Here is a 17,342-nt window from a genome sequence, read left to right on the forward strand (position 1 = left end):
AAGACCCAATTGTTATGGTTGTCAACAGGCTTAAGATGAGAAACTACATATGAAGTTAACTTTGTAAACTGTAAACCACTACAAAATGTTATTTTTGCTTTCCTTTGCAACATCTCCTTAGTGTGTACCTATTGGCTACCAGCCCCAAATTTCACCCCTACTCTCTGCCCCTAGAGACTTTTCTTACCCACCTGAAATTCACGTCTGTTCTGTTACTGTTATCAGGTGAGTTGTTACTCCTCCATGCAAGCCTATCATTGCCATTGCTTCCCTCTGCCCACATCAAAGTTCCATCCTTTTGCTGCTGATTGGCTGCCATTACAGGTGATGGAGGCTGATGCAGATGGATTCCAGCAGTTCTCATGAGTATTTTATGTGCTTTTGCTGATTTACAGCCAGTTCAGCATTCCTTTAAATGGCCATAAATTGGATTGATGTCATAAATCATATCTAGAGAAAGTGCCTGAGTCCCAGCTCAGGCAGCTATGCTAATGTCTGTGAAAATAACAAAGAAACATCCTCATTCAGACCCGATTCTACCACATTAAAAGGCCAAAAATGTAAGAAGCTGTTAGTTACTGAGAGGTGAAAAGGTACAAAGGGGAGAAAGGTCTTTGTAGGAATTATTAATAGCACAGCCAGGAAGAATGTGTAGATGTGTGCCAGGGAACATACAGGAGTGGGGGTAGAAGAGGGACCCCTGAAAGAGTGATAAAAGAGAGTGCTGTATATGGAGAAGATAAATGCAAATGAAATATACTGTATGGCAATGGATTATATCAGCGGTTGATATATGGGATTGAGTATCAAATTGTTGAGCTGGCAGCCATTAATATGATATAGTGGATGCCATATGCCGGGTGACGGTAGTCCCGGTGCAGGGGAAAATAAAGAACACACTGCAGTCTTTCAAAACAATGGTTCAAGAAAAGACAGAAAATTATAGCACGACAAGTTTATAAAACTAAAATTGTGTGAGATAATTATGGATTCTGATACGGTTCATTATTCTTTATCAGCTCACCAATCTCATAAGGAAAACAGAGAACTATCTCTTCTGCCCCTTGTCAGGGGTGGGGGATGAAGATGGGAAGTTTCCCATTCCTGTGAAGGATAGCAAAAGTGACCGGGATGTTTTCTCTGGTGAATACATTTCCCTTTGACATTTTTGCCAAAAAGGTTGGTATCCCCAGACTCCATCTATAGAAGTGCTAGGAGCTGACGCTCATCTCCAGGATTTCTAAGAATTTAGTTTACTCGAAGAAGTTATCGGCTACTTTAATTCATTTACCAATTCCTTCAGCAGATCTTTATGATAACCTACTATGTGCCAAGCACAGTAATGAGGCTTCAGAAATTAATGCAAGGAAGTCTGCAAAACATTTCCTATTTTTTATTATCTATCCCTTGACCTTTGCATTTGGATAGTTTGCTCATACAACATGCTGCAGCAGGCCCATGTAAGAAAGCCACAGGACAGTGTTTAGTCAGATGTCTTTAAACCCAGTGAATTCCAGGTCCACTGCTAGTTCTCAGTCTGCTGGCCCTTGGGTCCTGACTCTGTACTCTGGCACCACGGTTTTCACAATTGGTTAGACTCCTCTTTTTGGTGTGGGACCTTAGTTTCCTACTCAGCTTTTGGCTTTGTCTGCTGCTCTAGCTTGGCACCTCCCATGGCTCAAAGCCAGTATGAGAGAAATCCTCCCCTGAGCACTCCCACTCCCCGCTTCTGCTTCATCTCAACCACCACCACATACAAACCCCATGTCAGCATTACAGGAACCATCAACCACTACTTCACCAAGAATGGAGCATTCTGGAACTTCCTTAGAATTGTCTTTCTTTTTGATGGCCCCTTGACCTATACTTTCCCCTTTCTCTGTGTGCCACCCATTTCCATCCTTGAAACAATCCCTCTGAGGCATCTTATCCATTCCCCCATCATCCAATTACCCCCCAATCGCCAACCTGAATCCTTCATTTCCACTTCCTCCCTCCTGAACTCTAGTCCCAATCACCCTGTTGAACTGCCCACCGAACAGGCCCAATTCCATGTCCCACACGCATTCAAGTTCAGGAGGGAGAAGTCTACTCTTCTCAATGTGTTTTCTGTCTCTAGAGCATGATCAGTTCCCCAGCCACTCAGGTAAAACATCAACATCTGAGTCATCTTTAATTCCTCCTTCTCTCCGACTAGTCTCTCCATGTTGTCAATTAGAAGAGTACTGCCAGTCCTACCTAAGAAATGACTTTGAAATCGATTCCTGATTCTATATTCTAATGGTCATTGCTTGAGTTTCACTTTTTCACCATGATACTGGCTCCTAACTAATCCCACTTCCAATTTTTCCCATTCCAATTGATTCCATCCCACTCACTTTTATCAGGATATCATCCTAAAGGATATATCCAATGATGTCATGCCTCTGCTTGAAAATTCCCCATCAATTGCACTATAAAGAATAATATTTAATAGATGCATATGTGAATGTTTACTTGTTCAAAACAGAAAGATCATGTTACTCAGCAGGCATTCAATATGGCACCAACATATTTTCTGACTCTATCTTAAAGCACATAGCCCTAAACACATCTTAACATTGCTTTCACCAGCCTGGAATATTTGCTAATCCCTGAACACACCTTACAGTGTCCACTGGCTCAGTGAAGCCAGTTCACACACACACACACACACACACCACACACCACACAAAGACTTCCCAGAGAGATTCCAAAACAAATCTATTCTTCTCTCTATCTACAACTCTACCCATGGTCTCCATAAGATCCTGAAATTTCCCTAGCATCTGTAGAAGGAGATGTGTGCTTTTGCCATGACCCTTTGTCATTTTTGGCCTGCTGGCAATCTCAAAGTTATCAACAGAGACACCCTCTACATCCCAGTTTGGACACTGGTCTGATCGAGAATTTTTGAATTTCAAATAGTTCCCAAACACAGGTCCACACAGCAATCACTGGAGAACTTCCTAAAATACAGACTTCCATGGCGCACTCCTAGAAATTATAATTTGGAGATCTGGAGCCCAAGAATCTGTATTTTATTTTATTTTAATTTTTTTGAAGATTTTATTTATTTATTTGACAGAGAGACACAGGGAGAGAGGGAACACAAGCAAGGGGAGTGGGAGAGGGAGAGGGAGAAGCAGGCCCCCCACCGAGCAGGGAGCCCGATGTGGGGCTTGATCCCAGGACCCTGGGACCCTGGGACTATGACCTGAGCCGAAGGCAGACACTTAACGACTGAGCCACACAGGCGCCCCAAGAATCTGTATTTTAAACAAGATCCCCTAGATGATTTTCAGGCTCAGTCAAGTGTGGAAACCAATGGCTTACATTAGCTGGATGGCTGATAGAGCCAGGATGAATAACAGGACCAGCTTAATTATCTGGCTTTCCCATTGGAGCAGAGCAATTCAGAACAACAAAAAGTTGGCTTGGGGTGGGAGTAACAGGGATGAGAAGATGAGGAAGAAAATTGAAGCCACCAAAATCCTTTTTAAATCCCAGAGATGATAACATTTTATTTTGAGACTGATAAATAAAAGATGGCCTCTCCCATCTGGCTTTATGATATGGAAACATTGTTAATGAGACATTTGTAAACGTGCTGCAGAGTTGTTAAAGGACCATGACTATGGCTCTTAAATTGTGAAATATGAGCACCAGGCTTCTGTGTGTTCTATCTTACACAAATGCGAGAGTCACTAATGTGGGCGCCTGACATTTTCAAAGGGTCATATTTACATTTCTCACAAATTAAGCTAATGCTGTTTAAAACCAGTGCAAATCTCCCATTATATTTCAGTTTTCTTGCTTTTAAATAGTATCAGTTCTAGCCATTTACCAAACCTCACTGTTTAACTTGGCAGCTGGTTAAATTGGCAGTAGAACCTGCCATCGTGGTGGCTCTTGATGACAGTAACAGTGCTGCTGTGTGTCCAGGCTGAGAGAGGTTGGAAGAACAGCACTGCCTACGTTGCCTGTGGTCACCATGGACTCCTATGTCACATTCTTTCATTGGTTGATTTGGTAAGTGCCCTCTCTTGAAACTGCTTTGGGTGCCACTGAGAGGTCCCAGCTTTAGTAATTTTTTTTTTTAAATTTTAAAATTTCGTGGGGCTTTTTGTTGTTGTTGTTGTTTAATATGTTATGTTAGTCACCATACATTACATCATTAGTTTTTGATGTAGTGTTCCATGATTCATTGTTTGCATATAACACCCAGTGCTCCATGCAGTACATGCCCTCTTTAATACCCATCACCAGGCTAACCCATCACCCCACCCCTCCCCTCTAAAACCCTCAGTTTGTTTCTCAGAGTCCATAGTCTCTCATGGTTCATCTCTCCCTCCAATTTCCCCCCTTCATTTTTCCCTTCCTTCTCCTAATGTCCTCTGTGCTATTCCTCATGTTCCACAAATAAGTGAAACCATGTGATAATTGTCTTTCTCTGCTTGACTTATTTCACTTAGCAAAATCCCCTCCAGTTCCATCCATTTTTTAACACATAAGTAGACTTTTCTGTAATTGACTTAATGTATGTGATCCTATCATTATGGCTGGCTGGCTTTCATCAAGACCTTTCTGGACTTACGTTTCTCTATCGGCAAAAAAACAATAATAATAACCTTTTACCTCTTTACCTTAAGGATGGTCAAAGGAACAAATGATGTGTTTGCATATCTGTGCATAGGTGAGTGCTTGAGTGAGTTACTGACTTCTGCTGGGAAGGTGCTCCTGCAGACTTGGGGTAAGGAGTGTGAGCTCTGTAAGACGTTCTAGCAGCTCAAGCAAGAAGAACAAGACAAGAGGAGGGCTGTGAGAACATAGCACACTAGCCACACATAAACTGGTAAAGTGACAAAACCAACAAAAGCAATGGCAAGAAGCAGGAAAATGGCATGGCTGAAGTATGCTAAGCCCAGAATGTTTCTTTCTTGACCTCTGTTCAGAAGCACCATCAGTGTCAGTAAGTGGATACTGCAAACAGGGGTACAGGAAAAGACTGGCGAACGGTGATGGGGAAAACGTAAAGAGAAAAAAAATGGGGAAGGTGAACTTGAAATAAACAAAAAGTTTATTTAAACTTTTTTAATAAAAAAACTTTTTTATATAAAAAAGTATGGCCTTTTTTTTGGTTGTTAATTGGCCATTTGGGCAACAGGAAGAAGATAAGGCAAGAGAAGAAAACCTCTTCTGCTTTGAGGAATTAGAAAAATCTCATCAATAAACAAACCACATTTTTTTTTTTCAACCCAAATATCTTTGCTTCCCCAGCCTCAGGCTGTAAAATTCAATATGCAGTTAGACCCTCAGTCTACTTGACTTTGCAAAGCTTTGCCTTTCACCAGGTTTCCTTTCCAAAATGTTTCTGGGCAATGTGACAAATTTGGCCCAGTTGCTGCTCGCCACGGCTGCCAGTGGTCTGGATCTGTTCACCGCTCCTCTCATCCCAGAGCTCCGCTCATCCTGCGGCAGTTACCCCTTCCTCTTCAGAGGGGCTTACCCCAGGCAGCTGCTGCTGGCTCCGTACCCCTGCACCCTCAGTATTTTTGCTCCTAGCTTTCCCCTGCATCCCCATGGTAGAAGCAGAGAAAATCTACAGTTTTAAAAAAGAAAATGTTACAGATGGTTTGAAGATAATGAGAGAAACACAACATAAAGAATAACTCCTATCCGTCACTAGCTGTGTGGATACTCTGAGTACACAGACCTATGCCTACCCTTAAGGTTCTTTAACAGTTCACATAGCTCTGACTTACTGCTCATCTGCCACCTCAAAGGAGAGTCCAATGCACCCCCCCTCACCCTGATCAAAAGAGCCACAGGCATCTCAGTGCCCTAGCACCCAGCAGTCAAAAGACTGCAGGAAAAGTGGAAATGGCTTCCACCGATGTCAATCTAAGGCGCTCCTTCTGCATGCTCACTTCTTGGTCCAGGATTGACCTCTCAGTGAGAAGATTCTTCCCTTCAGGGGAACTCTGTCCCACCCGTTGTGTGTTATCTTTGTTACCTTACCTATTTGCCCCCAGATGATCTCAAGGTATTATATTTCACAAACCTTTAATAACTCTAGGCATGGGTAATAACTACAAAGCCAACCAAACCAAATACACATCCCCACAAGGACAAGAACATCAACATGGGGCCAAGTCCTTTCCCAGCCCCTGCCTATTCAGAGCCGTACCCTCTCCATCCCCCATGCGGAGGGCTGACCTCAGGCTGGGACCCTGATAATGTGCTAGGAGCTTGAGACACACCCACCACATCTCCAGTTCTCACCTGTTTTCTCCAGAATACTTTTAAATGCACCCTCTTGTATTTTCAAAAGTTTCCCAGTTTAGACAATAAATTATACGGTCTCCCTAATTTGAGGGGCATTAAACATTTCACTGAAACAAGCATGTTAATAAAGGCCCTGATCATTACTTTCCTGGACCATTGTATAAACATCTAACCTGAAATATCTGCCTCCACGCTTAGCTGCTGCTCCTTTATTTAACAAATATGACTAGGCACCTACTATATATTTGGATTATTCTGGAGACTGTGTATATAAGTATAAAACAAACAAGGTTACTACTTTCCTGCAGCCTATAATCTATTTTTAGAAATATTTTGAAAACAAAAACCTGGCTATGACACTTCCCTGCCCTAAATCTTTTAAAAGTCCCTATTGTGGCCAGACCCCCAAAGATCCCCCCTATCACCAAACCCCCCAGGCTCTCTATCTTTGTCTTTTAATATAATTTACATTTCACCAACAATATCATCTATCTCCCACATCACTTCCTGCTTCAGCCACTTGTATATGCTCTTTACTTTCTCACAACATCCCTGCTCACTTTTTCTCTTGTGGAATCCCTTACTTTTCTGTCAAGTTTCAACTTGATGTCATTTAATTTCTATGGTTTTCCCTCAGACTTGAAGGCAGAATTAATCACTCCCTTATCTGTGAGCCCAAAGTAGTTTATAAACACATTTGTCTTAGCACATATTGTATCACAGTTTGGTTAATATGTTTATAGGTCTTTCTCTCCCACTAGACTGTGGGCTACCTATGATAAAAATTTCCAAGTGGCTCAACAAATATTTGCTGAATTTCATTGGAAATTTTAGGACATTAATATGTTTAAGCACAAGATTTTTGTAAGAATCTTTGATAGAAGGTTGGTAAGAATACCAGAGGATATGATAAAGAATGTGCAGTGGTTTTCACAGAGGGGTGGAAAAATCTAAAATTTGGTGAATATAATGTAAATAACAGAAAAGTCAAAGGACAAAGGTTTCTAAAAAGAATATGTATTATGTTTGTATCAAAAATAAGTGGTTAAGAATAGCAGCAACAGGTACGTGTTATTCTTCTGCCCAGAAGAACTCTGCAGAAGAACCACCTGCAGGTTCAGTAAAGCATTCTCCTTTGCCAATCTGGCTTGGCTCCAGCATGAGACCCCCAGCTTCAAACAAAATACATATTCTTAATGGTGGAAGGAGCTGGTAGATCCAGCAAGAGAAGCAAAGCAAAGCTCAAAATAACTTTGGAACTTCCACATAGATAGATATATTTTTTAAAAAGAGAGGACTAAAGACATATAAAAGAGAAAAAATAAATAGTATTGTTTTGTTTGTATATCCTTAGATCTTATATAAATGGATATATTCTGTCTCCACCACAATTTACTTTTTCATTCAATTTTTTATTCTAAATATCCATTTTGATACAGTATATTTCAAACCACTATCTCTCTAGACCTCCAATCTTGGTTGAAATGCCTGCCTGTGATACATCATTCAATTTTTGTGAGCTGGCATTATACATATAAATTATTTATAACAATGCCATGAGCGTAGTTAACACTCAATAAAGGTTACCTATTATTATTATTTTCACCATATTGTCATTTATTCATATGAATATTCACAATTTATATATTCATTCCCCTTATGATGAACTTTTACATAGTATCCAATATTTTACTTGTACAAAAAAAAATGTTGTAATAGATATCCATGTCTCCTTTTAGATATGTGTGAGAATATCTTATACCTGGATGTGAATTGCTGGATTGAAGGATGTGCTAGGTTGTTATAATGATTAATAAATCATGCTTCCCTGTATCCATGCCCCTGTATTGTCTCCTGACTCTAGCCTCTTATAAGTAAGGCACTAATTGGCCTTTTGCTCCAGCCTATTTTTTCAAGGATGTTAGTATAACAAATAGCCTTAGAGGATAAAGAGAGTGTCTCCCTGCAGAGCAAAGGACAGATTTGCTTAACATCCTACATCATATATCATCCCACATCAAAGAGATGATGTCTTCCTCTGGGGCAAAGGCAGATTTGCTTATAATAGGTCATAAAAGATTTAGGTTCTGTAAGCTCAGAGTTCCTCAGCTGTGATTGAAACCCGCCACACTTGAAGCATCCACCCCTGTGTCACTCTCATATGACTTGAGAGGCAAGAAAAACTGTTGTAAACATGATGCTCATGCTACTTACTGTGCTGTAACAGAATCCTTTGGATCTGGTCCGAGAGACTAGTATCTTCTTACCAGCTTCCAGAAGACTATAGCAGGCTAATTTGTTAACTTGCAAGGAAAATAAAATCTCACATCCTCCACATTTCTCAATGATAATAGCAAATGTGATAAAAGAAGAGGACTAAAATCTGCTTGCACATTGCCAGTTGCCTTCTCTTGACTGTGGAAACTCTTTTGACAACATGAAAAACTTCAGGCTAATGTGTAGGATGATAAAGAGCCTGAGGAGAGAAGCCCATCATATCCCAGTCAAGACCTAAAATCATTAGCGAACCTAGATGGCATTTTAAGTAAGCAGAGATGAACCTTTTGAACCCAAGTTGATAGCCCACAGACTTGGGAGCTGTTAAGTTGTTTTAAACCACTAAGTTTGGAGATGGTTAGTTATATGGCAAAAGATTACTTTAAAAAGGTTACTGATTTTAAGGTAGGTAGTCACTTAGAACCTAATATATATCAGGTATTGATACACATACCAGAGCTAGGGCAATGAACACAACTGAGATACATTTCAGTGGATAAATTCAGCATCAGCTACCTTTGATACTAAAAAAATTGATCCACAAAGACTTTATATCAATATTCATTTGAAGCAATTCATTGAAGCAATTCATGAAGGAATGCATGAACATTCCCTTTTACCATTTTCTTTCTAACAGTTGTTATTCTAGGAATTTTTGCCCTAATCTGATAAATGTGAAATTATATATAATTACTGTTTTAATTTTCATTTCCCTGATTACTAGTGATTTGTTTTTATGTTTTATTGTGTATTTGGGATTCTTATTCATAGTGAATTTCTGGCTCCTGTCCTTTATCCATCTTACTGTCGGACTGTCTTTTTACTTACTTATTCATTGCTCTTTATATATATATATATTAATGCTTTACCAGTTAAGTGGGTTGCAAGTAAATCTCCCAGTTTGATCATAAACTATTTGTTTCCCCACTCCCTGCATCAAAAACACTTTTTAAATGTTTCTCCAGCATTGTAATAAGTCTTAAAATCTGGTAGAGGGCAAGTCCTCCTTCTTGATTCTCATTCAATTATCTTGACTAATTCAGTTTCTGTTTGCCTCCCTTACATTTGCCCCATATACATATATCTCACCGAGTCCCACAAAGATCACTGTAGTGTTGCTTTTTAAATTTTAATTAACTTGGATTTATTGTTAAATTTGAGGTTAAACAATGTCTTTTAAGATAATGTCTCTTCCCATCTATGTCCATGATACCTCTCCATTTTCTCTGCAATGATTTCACAAATCTTTTATAGGGCTTATTCTTAGATGGACACAGACAAACAGGCAGATAGATATTTGCCATTGTGATTGCACTGTTTTTAAAGAAAACTATATTATCTTCTTGGTTGTCACAGATGCCTTTAGGGTCTTATGTCATATCACCTCCCCTCACCTCTGATTTCAGCCTTAGTTGTGGCAGACAATTCCATGTTAAGGACTTTCTGAGCCTTCTCTGAATCCACAGAAGCCCACTAGGTACACACCACACACACAGCAGAGAAGTTGGGGGGAGTTAATGTCATCAAGAACAAATCCCAACCAATGGGGGCACAAGAGCCATGGATAAATGACCCAGCGCCCTCTCCTTTCAACCGGTAATTCTGAAACTTTGTGTGCTTCTCAGATGTCACAGTGAAATTAGACACCCATCATCTGTAGCAGTGACTTCAATAATTCACCCATGTATTGACTTTTGCTCCTCTCCTTCTTCACTCTCCTGCTTCCTGATTACTGCTCCTTGAGTTCATATCAAAAATTAATTAGCTGCACCTAATTCTTGTTTTAGGTTTTGCTTTCAGGGGAAACTCAAACTAAGAGATTGACATATAGAAATACTATTGATTTTTTTGTCTATCGATTAATTTCCAACAATTTTGCTGAATTCTCTGATTTATTCTAATAGACTGGAATAGATCTTGGGTTGTCTATGTACTTAGTCACATTGTCTCTGAATAAAAAAATATTGCTTTCAAAACCTGACTATTCTTATATGTTATTTCTTGTCCCATTACAAAGACTAGGACTTACAATACTGTGTTGAATAAGAGGAGTAGTATCAGGTATCTTTAAATTCTTTTTGACTTTATAAATAATGCTTCTGTACTCAGTTGTGCATATTTCCTATAGGTTTTTTTTAAGACTTTATTTATTTATTTATTCAACAGAGAGAGAGAGACAGCGAGAGAGGGAACACAAGCAGGGGGAAGTGGGAGAAGGAGAAGCAGGCTTCCCGCTGAGCAGGAAGCCCAATGTTGGACTCGATCCCAGGACCCTGGGATCATGACCTGAGCCAAAGGCAGATGCTTAAAGACTGAGCCACCCAGGCACCCCTTCTATAGGTTTTTCATAGAGACACTTTATGAAGGTGAAGAAGTTTTCTTCTATTATGAATGAATATTAAATGAAGTTGAATGCTTTTCCCTGAATCTACTGATAAAATAATATTTTTCCTCTTTTAATCAGTGTTTTATAACATGAAACTGTTCTTGCATTTCTGAGAACAACACTACTTGCCAGTATCTTTATCCAGTTTTGATATAATTTCTGTTTTGCCTCCAGAATGCATTGGAAAATGTTTCCTATTTAGCTTTTCTGTGTAAAAGTGAATATAAGATAGGTAATAATTTCTCTAAAAGTTTGGTAAACACTTGTAAAATTGTGTTAGTCTGGGGCTAAGTTGTTAATATACTTTGACAAATGAATAATGATTATAAGTTCATTTCAGGTTCAATTGCTTTTTAAATTAGTAAAATTTACTCTTCTGGGAATTATCCATATCATCTATGTTTTAAACATGAGTATTAACGAGTTGATCATTTCTTATGATTTTAAACCTCTCTATATACCTTGTTATACTCTTAATTCCTAATATATATTATTAGTAGTTTATTTTTTCCCTCTAATTATATTGCCAGATGACTATTTCACTTTTTTTTAAGGTTTTATTTATTCACTTGAGAGACAGACAGAGGGAGAGAGAGAGAAAGAAAGAAAGAGAGAACAGTAGAGGGGAGAGGCAGAGGGAGAAGCCGACTCCCTGCTAAGCCGGGAGCCCAATGTAGGCTCAATGTGGGGCTCAACCCCAGGACCTGGAGATCATGACCTGAGCCAAAGGCAGACGCTTAACCATTTGGGCCACCTGGGTGCCCCTCACTTGTCTTTTTTTAATAACCAGTCTTTGACTTTGGTTGATTCATTCTTGTATTTTTTTTTTTGGATTTGTTTTTCTTGGTAATGTTTTCTATTGCAATGATCCTTACTCTTCCTTCTCTCTTTTGTACTATTTGTTTTGGGTTTACTTGGTTATGATATTTTATAGATTTATTGAGATATGCTTGACACAAAATAAGTTGGACACATCTTAAGTTTACAATTAGTATAAATTGTGACATAATTATACACCTGTGAAACAATCAGCATAATGAAGATATTGAACATTTCTGTCACCCTAAGGGGTTCCTCATGCTCTTTTGTAATGCATCCATTACTCTTTCTTCCTATTGCATAATCTTCAGACAATCACTGGTATGTGCCCAGTCGATATAGATTATTGTTCATTTCTAGAATTTCATATAAATTAAAACAGAGTATGTGCTTTTTTTGGCCTGGTTTCTTTCACTAAGCATACCTCTTTTGGGATTCATCTATTTTGAGGCATGTGACAGTAGTTTGTTCTTCTTATTGCTGAATACTATTGTGCATATTATACAAATTTGTTAGTCCATTCAATGTTGAAGGATTTTGATTGCCTTCAGTTTCTATTACAAATAAAGTAACTAAAAAAATTGGTGTATTGGCTATTTCTCTTAGTTAAATACCTTCAAATGGAATGGCTATTTCATATGGAAAATCATATTTAAATTCTTACGAAAATGCCAAACTGTTTTCCAAAATAGTACTGTTTAACATTTCCACAAGTGCTACATGAGAATTCCTGTTGCTGTGATTCCTTGCTAAAACTTCGTAGCAACAACCTTTTCAAATTTGTGTTTTACAGGGTGTGTAGAGTTATCTCATTGTGTTTAATTTGCATTGTCCTAATGATGTTAAGCATCTTCTCATGTACTTATTTTCTATCTATATATTTTCTTCGGCTAAGTGTCTATTAAAATATTTTGCCCATTTTATTGTTTCTCTTACTATTACTGCATTGTAAGTGTTCTTTATTCTAGACACAAGTCCATTTTCGATATGTTTTGTAAATGTGTTTTCACAGTCTATGGTTGTTCTTTTTGATTTCTTAAATTTCTTTTAAAAAACATTATTTCATTTTGATGAAAATGGATTATTTTTTATAGCACATTCTTTTTCATCTCTCACCTAAAAATCTTTACCAAACTCAATGTCATTTAAAGCTTACATTTAGATTTGTGGTCCACATAAATACATTTATTGTAAGAGTTGTTTTCTCTCTCTCTTATTTTTTTTTGCACTTTTATATCTATATTCATGAAAAATTATCTTTTCCTCATTGAATTGCCTTAACCCCATTATCAAAATCATATAACTGAGACAAGCCAACATGGTGCATGCAGCCTGTGGGTGCCTGGTCCAAGGCCTCTGGTGTGCACTGGAGTGGAGAAGGCAGGGAGTTCCGAGTCCAGCCCCTCAGCCCATCCATGGACTCATTTTAATTCTCCCAATCATCCCATGAGTTGTATCACTCTGGCTTTCAAGATCCTCTTCCCACCAATCTTCCACACACTCAGCCGAAAAGAACTGCACCTTTCCCGAGAGCAGCATCATTGGTCTGACATAAGACAATTCAGCCATTGGTCAGAAACAGATGTGCTTCATGAGTACTACCTCCTCCAGAAAAAAAAGCCTGTTCTGTCATTCAGGAGGGTAATCTTCATTTTTTCTTTTTTTTTAAGATTTTATTTGTTTATTTGACAGAGAGAGACACAGCAAGAGAGGGAACACAAGCAGGGGGAGGGGGAGAGGGAGAAGCAGTCTTCCTGCTGAGCAGGGAGCCCGATGCGGGGCTTGATCCCAGGACCCTGGGATCATGACCTGAGCCAAAGGCAGACGCTTAATGACTGAGCCACCCAGGTGCCCCTCAGGAAGGTAATCTAAGACCACATGTCACCTGCCTTGTTTTCCACATGATCACATGTGGAACTCTGCAGTGGCCCCTGTGAGATGGCTGAGGAATGGTTCTGTGTGGACTACGCCAAGCATGGCATGGCCGGTTGCAAAAAAGAAATGCCAGAAAGAGATTGTGAAGAGTGTATGCCAGATCAGCAAAGTAGTGCCCATCCCTTTTCAGAGTCCAGGGGTGATGAGAAAGTGGTATCATATTAAATGCATGTTGGTACAGCCACTTTGGAAAACAGTGTGGAGATTCCTCAAAAAATTAAAAATAGAGCTACCTTATGACCCAAGCAATTGCACTACTGGTATTTACCCCAAAGGCACAGATGTAGTGAAAAGAAGGGCCATATGCACCCCAATGTTCATAGCAGCAATGTCCACAATAGCCAGACTGTGGAAAGAGCTGAGATGCCCTTCAACAGATGAATGGATAAAGAAGATGTGGTCCATATATACAGTGGAATATTACTCAGCCATCAGAAAGGATGAATACCTAACTTTTTCATCAACATGGATGGGACTGGAGGAGATTATGCTAAGTGAAATGAGTCAAGCAGAGAAAGACAACTATCTTACGGTTTCACTATTTGTGGAAATTAAGGAATAGCATGGAGGACATTAGGAGAAGGAAAGGGAAAATGAAGGGGTGAAATCAGAGGGGGAGATGAACCATGAGAGACTATGGACTCTGAGAAACAAACTGAGGATTTCAGAGGGGAGGGGGGTGGGGGAATGGGTTAGCCCAGTGATGGGTATTAAGGAGAGCATGTACTGCATGGAGCACAGGGTGTTATTCGAAAACACTGAATCATGGAACACTACATCAAAAACTAATGATGTATTATATGGTGACTAACATAATAAAATAAAATAAATTTTAAAAAAATAAACGCATGTTTGAGAAACTGGAGTGGGCCCGGGCCACCACAAAAAATATTGAGGACCACATAGAGCTAAAGGCTGGGAAGAGCTGGAAGATAATGAGAAGGAACAGATAAGCCAGCACATTGCAGATCTGTCTTCTAAGGCAACAAGCACACCAAAGAAGAAAGCTACTGTCCAGGCAAAGCTAACAGCCACTGGCCAGGTGACATCTCCAGTGAAAGATGCATCATTTGTCACCAACACCAATCCCCAGAAATTTTCTAACTTTTTAGTCAAGCCCAGCAACTCCAGGGAAGTCTGCTCAAGGCCTACCCCTAAGGCAAGTCTGTCCTCAGCAAATGTGACCCCAAGCACAAGGATTGTCTGCTATGTTAGTTTTGGAAGTTTTGTGCCATGGTGGCTGAAAATCCTGGCTATGACACGAAGACCCAGATGATCCAGGACTTCCTTTGGAAAGGTTCAGCAGGAGAGAGTTTCCACAGTGATGTGTACCTAACAGTGAAGCTGCTGCTGCCAGCTACTATTAAAAGTGTTTACAACTTGAATAATAAGTAGATTGTGAAGATTTTCAGCCACATTCTTAACTGCAACCCAAATGATATGGCACGAGACCTAGAGCAGGGTGAAGTGTCAGAGACAATCAGAGTCTTCTTTGAGCAGAGCAAGTCTTTCCCCTCAACTGCCAAGAGCCTCCTTACTATTCAAAAGGTGGACAAATTCCTCCTTCAGCTCTCCAAGCTCACCAAGGAGGATGAGCAGCAACAGGCCCTGCAGGACATCGCCTTCAGGTGTCCAGCCAATGACCTTAAGTGCATAATCAGGTTGGTCAAACATGATCTGAAGATGAACTTGGGTACAAAACATATGTTAGATGCCCTTGAACTCAATGTCTATGAAGACTTCAAAGCCTTGTGCAACCTGTAGGACCTAGTGGAGGAGGTCCTCTGCAAAGAGCCGGAGGTAGAGAAGTAGCCAGGTCAGAGATGAGCTCTGAGCACCCAGGCTTCACTGATGATGCCAGTATAGCCCATGCTGGCTGCCATCTGCAAGTCCATCAAACATCAGATGAAGGAGTGTCCTAATGGCATGTTCTCTGAGATCAAGTATCATGGGGACTGAGTCCAGGTGCATAAGAAGGGGGACCACTTCAGCCACTTCAGTCACAGACTCAAGCCTGTCCTGCTCCCCAAGGTGGCCCACTTTAAGGACTATATCCCCCAGCCTTTCTGTGGGGGCCATGGCATGATATTGGACTCTGAGGTGTTCCTGAATGATACTAGACAGCCAAACCACTGCCCTTTGGGACTTGGGGAGTGCACCAGAAAGTTGCCTTCCAGGATGTTAATGTCTGTCTCTTTGTTTTTGATTATATCCACTTTAATATCAGCTTGATGGACAGGCCTGTGTGAGCAGCAGAAATTTCTTCATAACATAGTTGAAATTCCCAACCAGATCATGTTCTCAGAAATGGAGCAAGTCACTAAAGCTTTAGACTTGGCTGACATGATAAACTTGGTGATCTGAGAAGGGTTGGAAGGGCTAGAGCTGAAGGATGTGAAGGGTACATATGAGCCTGGAAAGCAGCACTGGCTAAATGTGAAGGAAAACTATTTGAATGAGTGAGCCATGGGTGACACAGCTGACCCAGGGGCTTTGGGGCCTTCTATGGGCATGGGAGCAAAAGTGCCATGATGTCCATCTTCCTCATGGGCCGCTATGACACAAGCAGCCAGAAGTGATGCATAGTCATCAAGTGTGCATGAGGCCATGATGATATGATGCTTGCCCACCTGCAGAAGGAACTAGATGTGGTGAAGATCCACAAGGATCCCAGCAAGATACCTAACTGGCTGAAAATCAACAAGATCTGCTATCCTGACTTCATTATTGTCCCAGACTCAAAAAAAGCTGCCACATGGAAGACAAAGGGGCTGAGTCCTCCAAATCTGAGGCTTACAGAGCTGATGGCATCTTCATCTGATTCCCTCATGGTACCCAGATCCTTGATGATAAGGCCTGGAAATCTGCCACTAACTTGCCCCAACTCAAGGAACTATACCAGCTGTCAAGGAGAGGGCAGAATTCACTTGGCAACTGGAAAGGAGGGGAATTCCACTACAGGGGGTAGCAGTGGAGAGAATAAGGGTATTTCAGGGGCTGCTGGGTCTTGCAAGGCTCCCCAAAGCAGCCCTCCACCAGTGCCAAGAAGGCAGGAGGGAGGCTGAGTAGCCTCAACAGCAAAGGCGGCAACAAGCTGACAGCAAAACCTTCCCCTGTGAAAATGGGAGAAAAGCAGAAGGCTCCCGATGAGACCCTGTACCAAGCAAAGGTGCTGCTGGACATCTTCACCATGGCGCAGCTCTACTTGCCACCCTCCACACCAGACTTCAGCTGCCCCTTTGTGGCATTCAATGGGAACCTGGTGCAGGAATTTGACATTGCCTCAGCCACACATGTACTGGGTTGCAGGGACAAGAACCCTGATGCTCAACAGGTCTCCCCAGAGTGGATTTGGGCATGTATCTGGAAGCAGAGGCTGGTAGCTCCCTGCTAGGACTGTGGCCCTCCCTGTTCTTCATAGGGTTAGGGATTGGCGAGGGGGGCGGGGCAGTGGCCTTTCTTCAAGCAGTGCATCTTCCAGAACCTGCCAACTGTGCTTGGTCTCTTCCCAACCAGGGGTTAGTTGCTGTTAGTGCCGTCAGTGAAGTCAGTTTCTTCTGCTGGTTTACATAGATCTTTCAGATCTGGGTGCTGGCTGGGTTGTTTTCTTCTAAAAAAA

General features: G+C 40.7%; 1 pseudogene; it reads left to right on the top strand.

Annotated features, from left to right (window-relative positions):
• The first annotated feature begins 4,012 nt into the window (after positions 1–4,012).
• On the top strand, positions 4,013–17,117 carry LOC114214748 (DNA ligase 3-like; annotated as a pseudogene).
• The last annotated feature ends 225 nt before the right edge of the window (positions 17,118–17,342 follow it).

This window comes from Eumetopias jubatus, unplaced genomic scaffold, assembly GCF_037043125.1.
Source record: "Eumetopias jubatus isolate StellerSeaLion01/CBP00866 unplaced genomic scaffold, mEumJub1_p1.0 scaffold_1, whole genome shotgun sequence".
Taxonomy (NCBI): domain Eukaryota; kingdom Metazoa; phylum Chordata; class Mammalia; order Carnivora; family Otariidae; genus Eumetopias; species Eumetopias jubatus.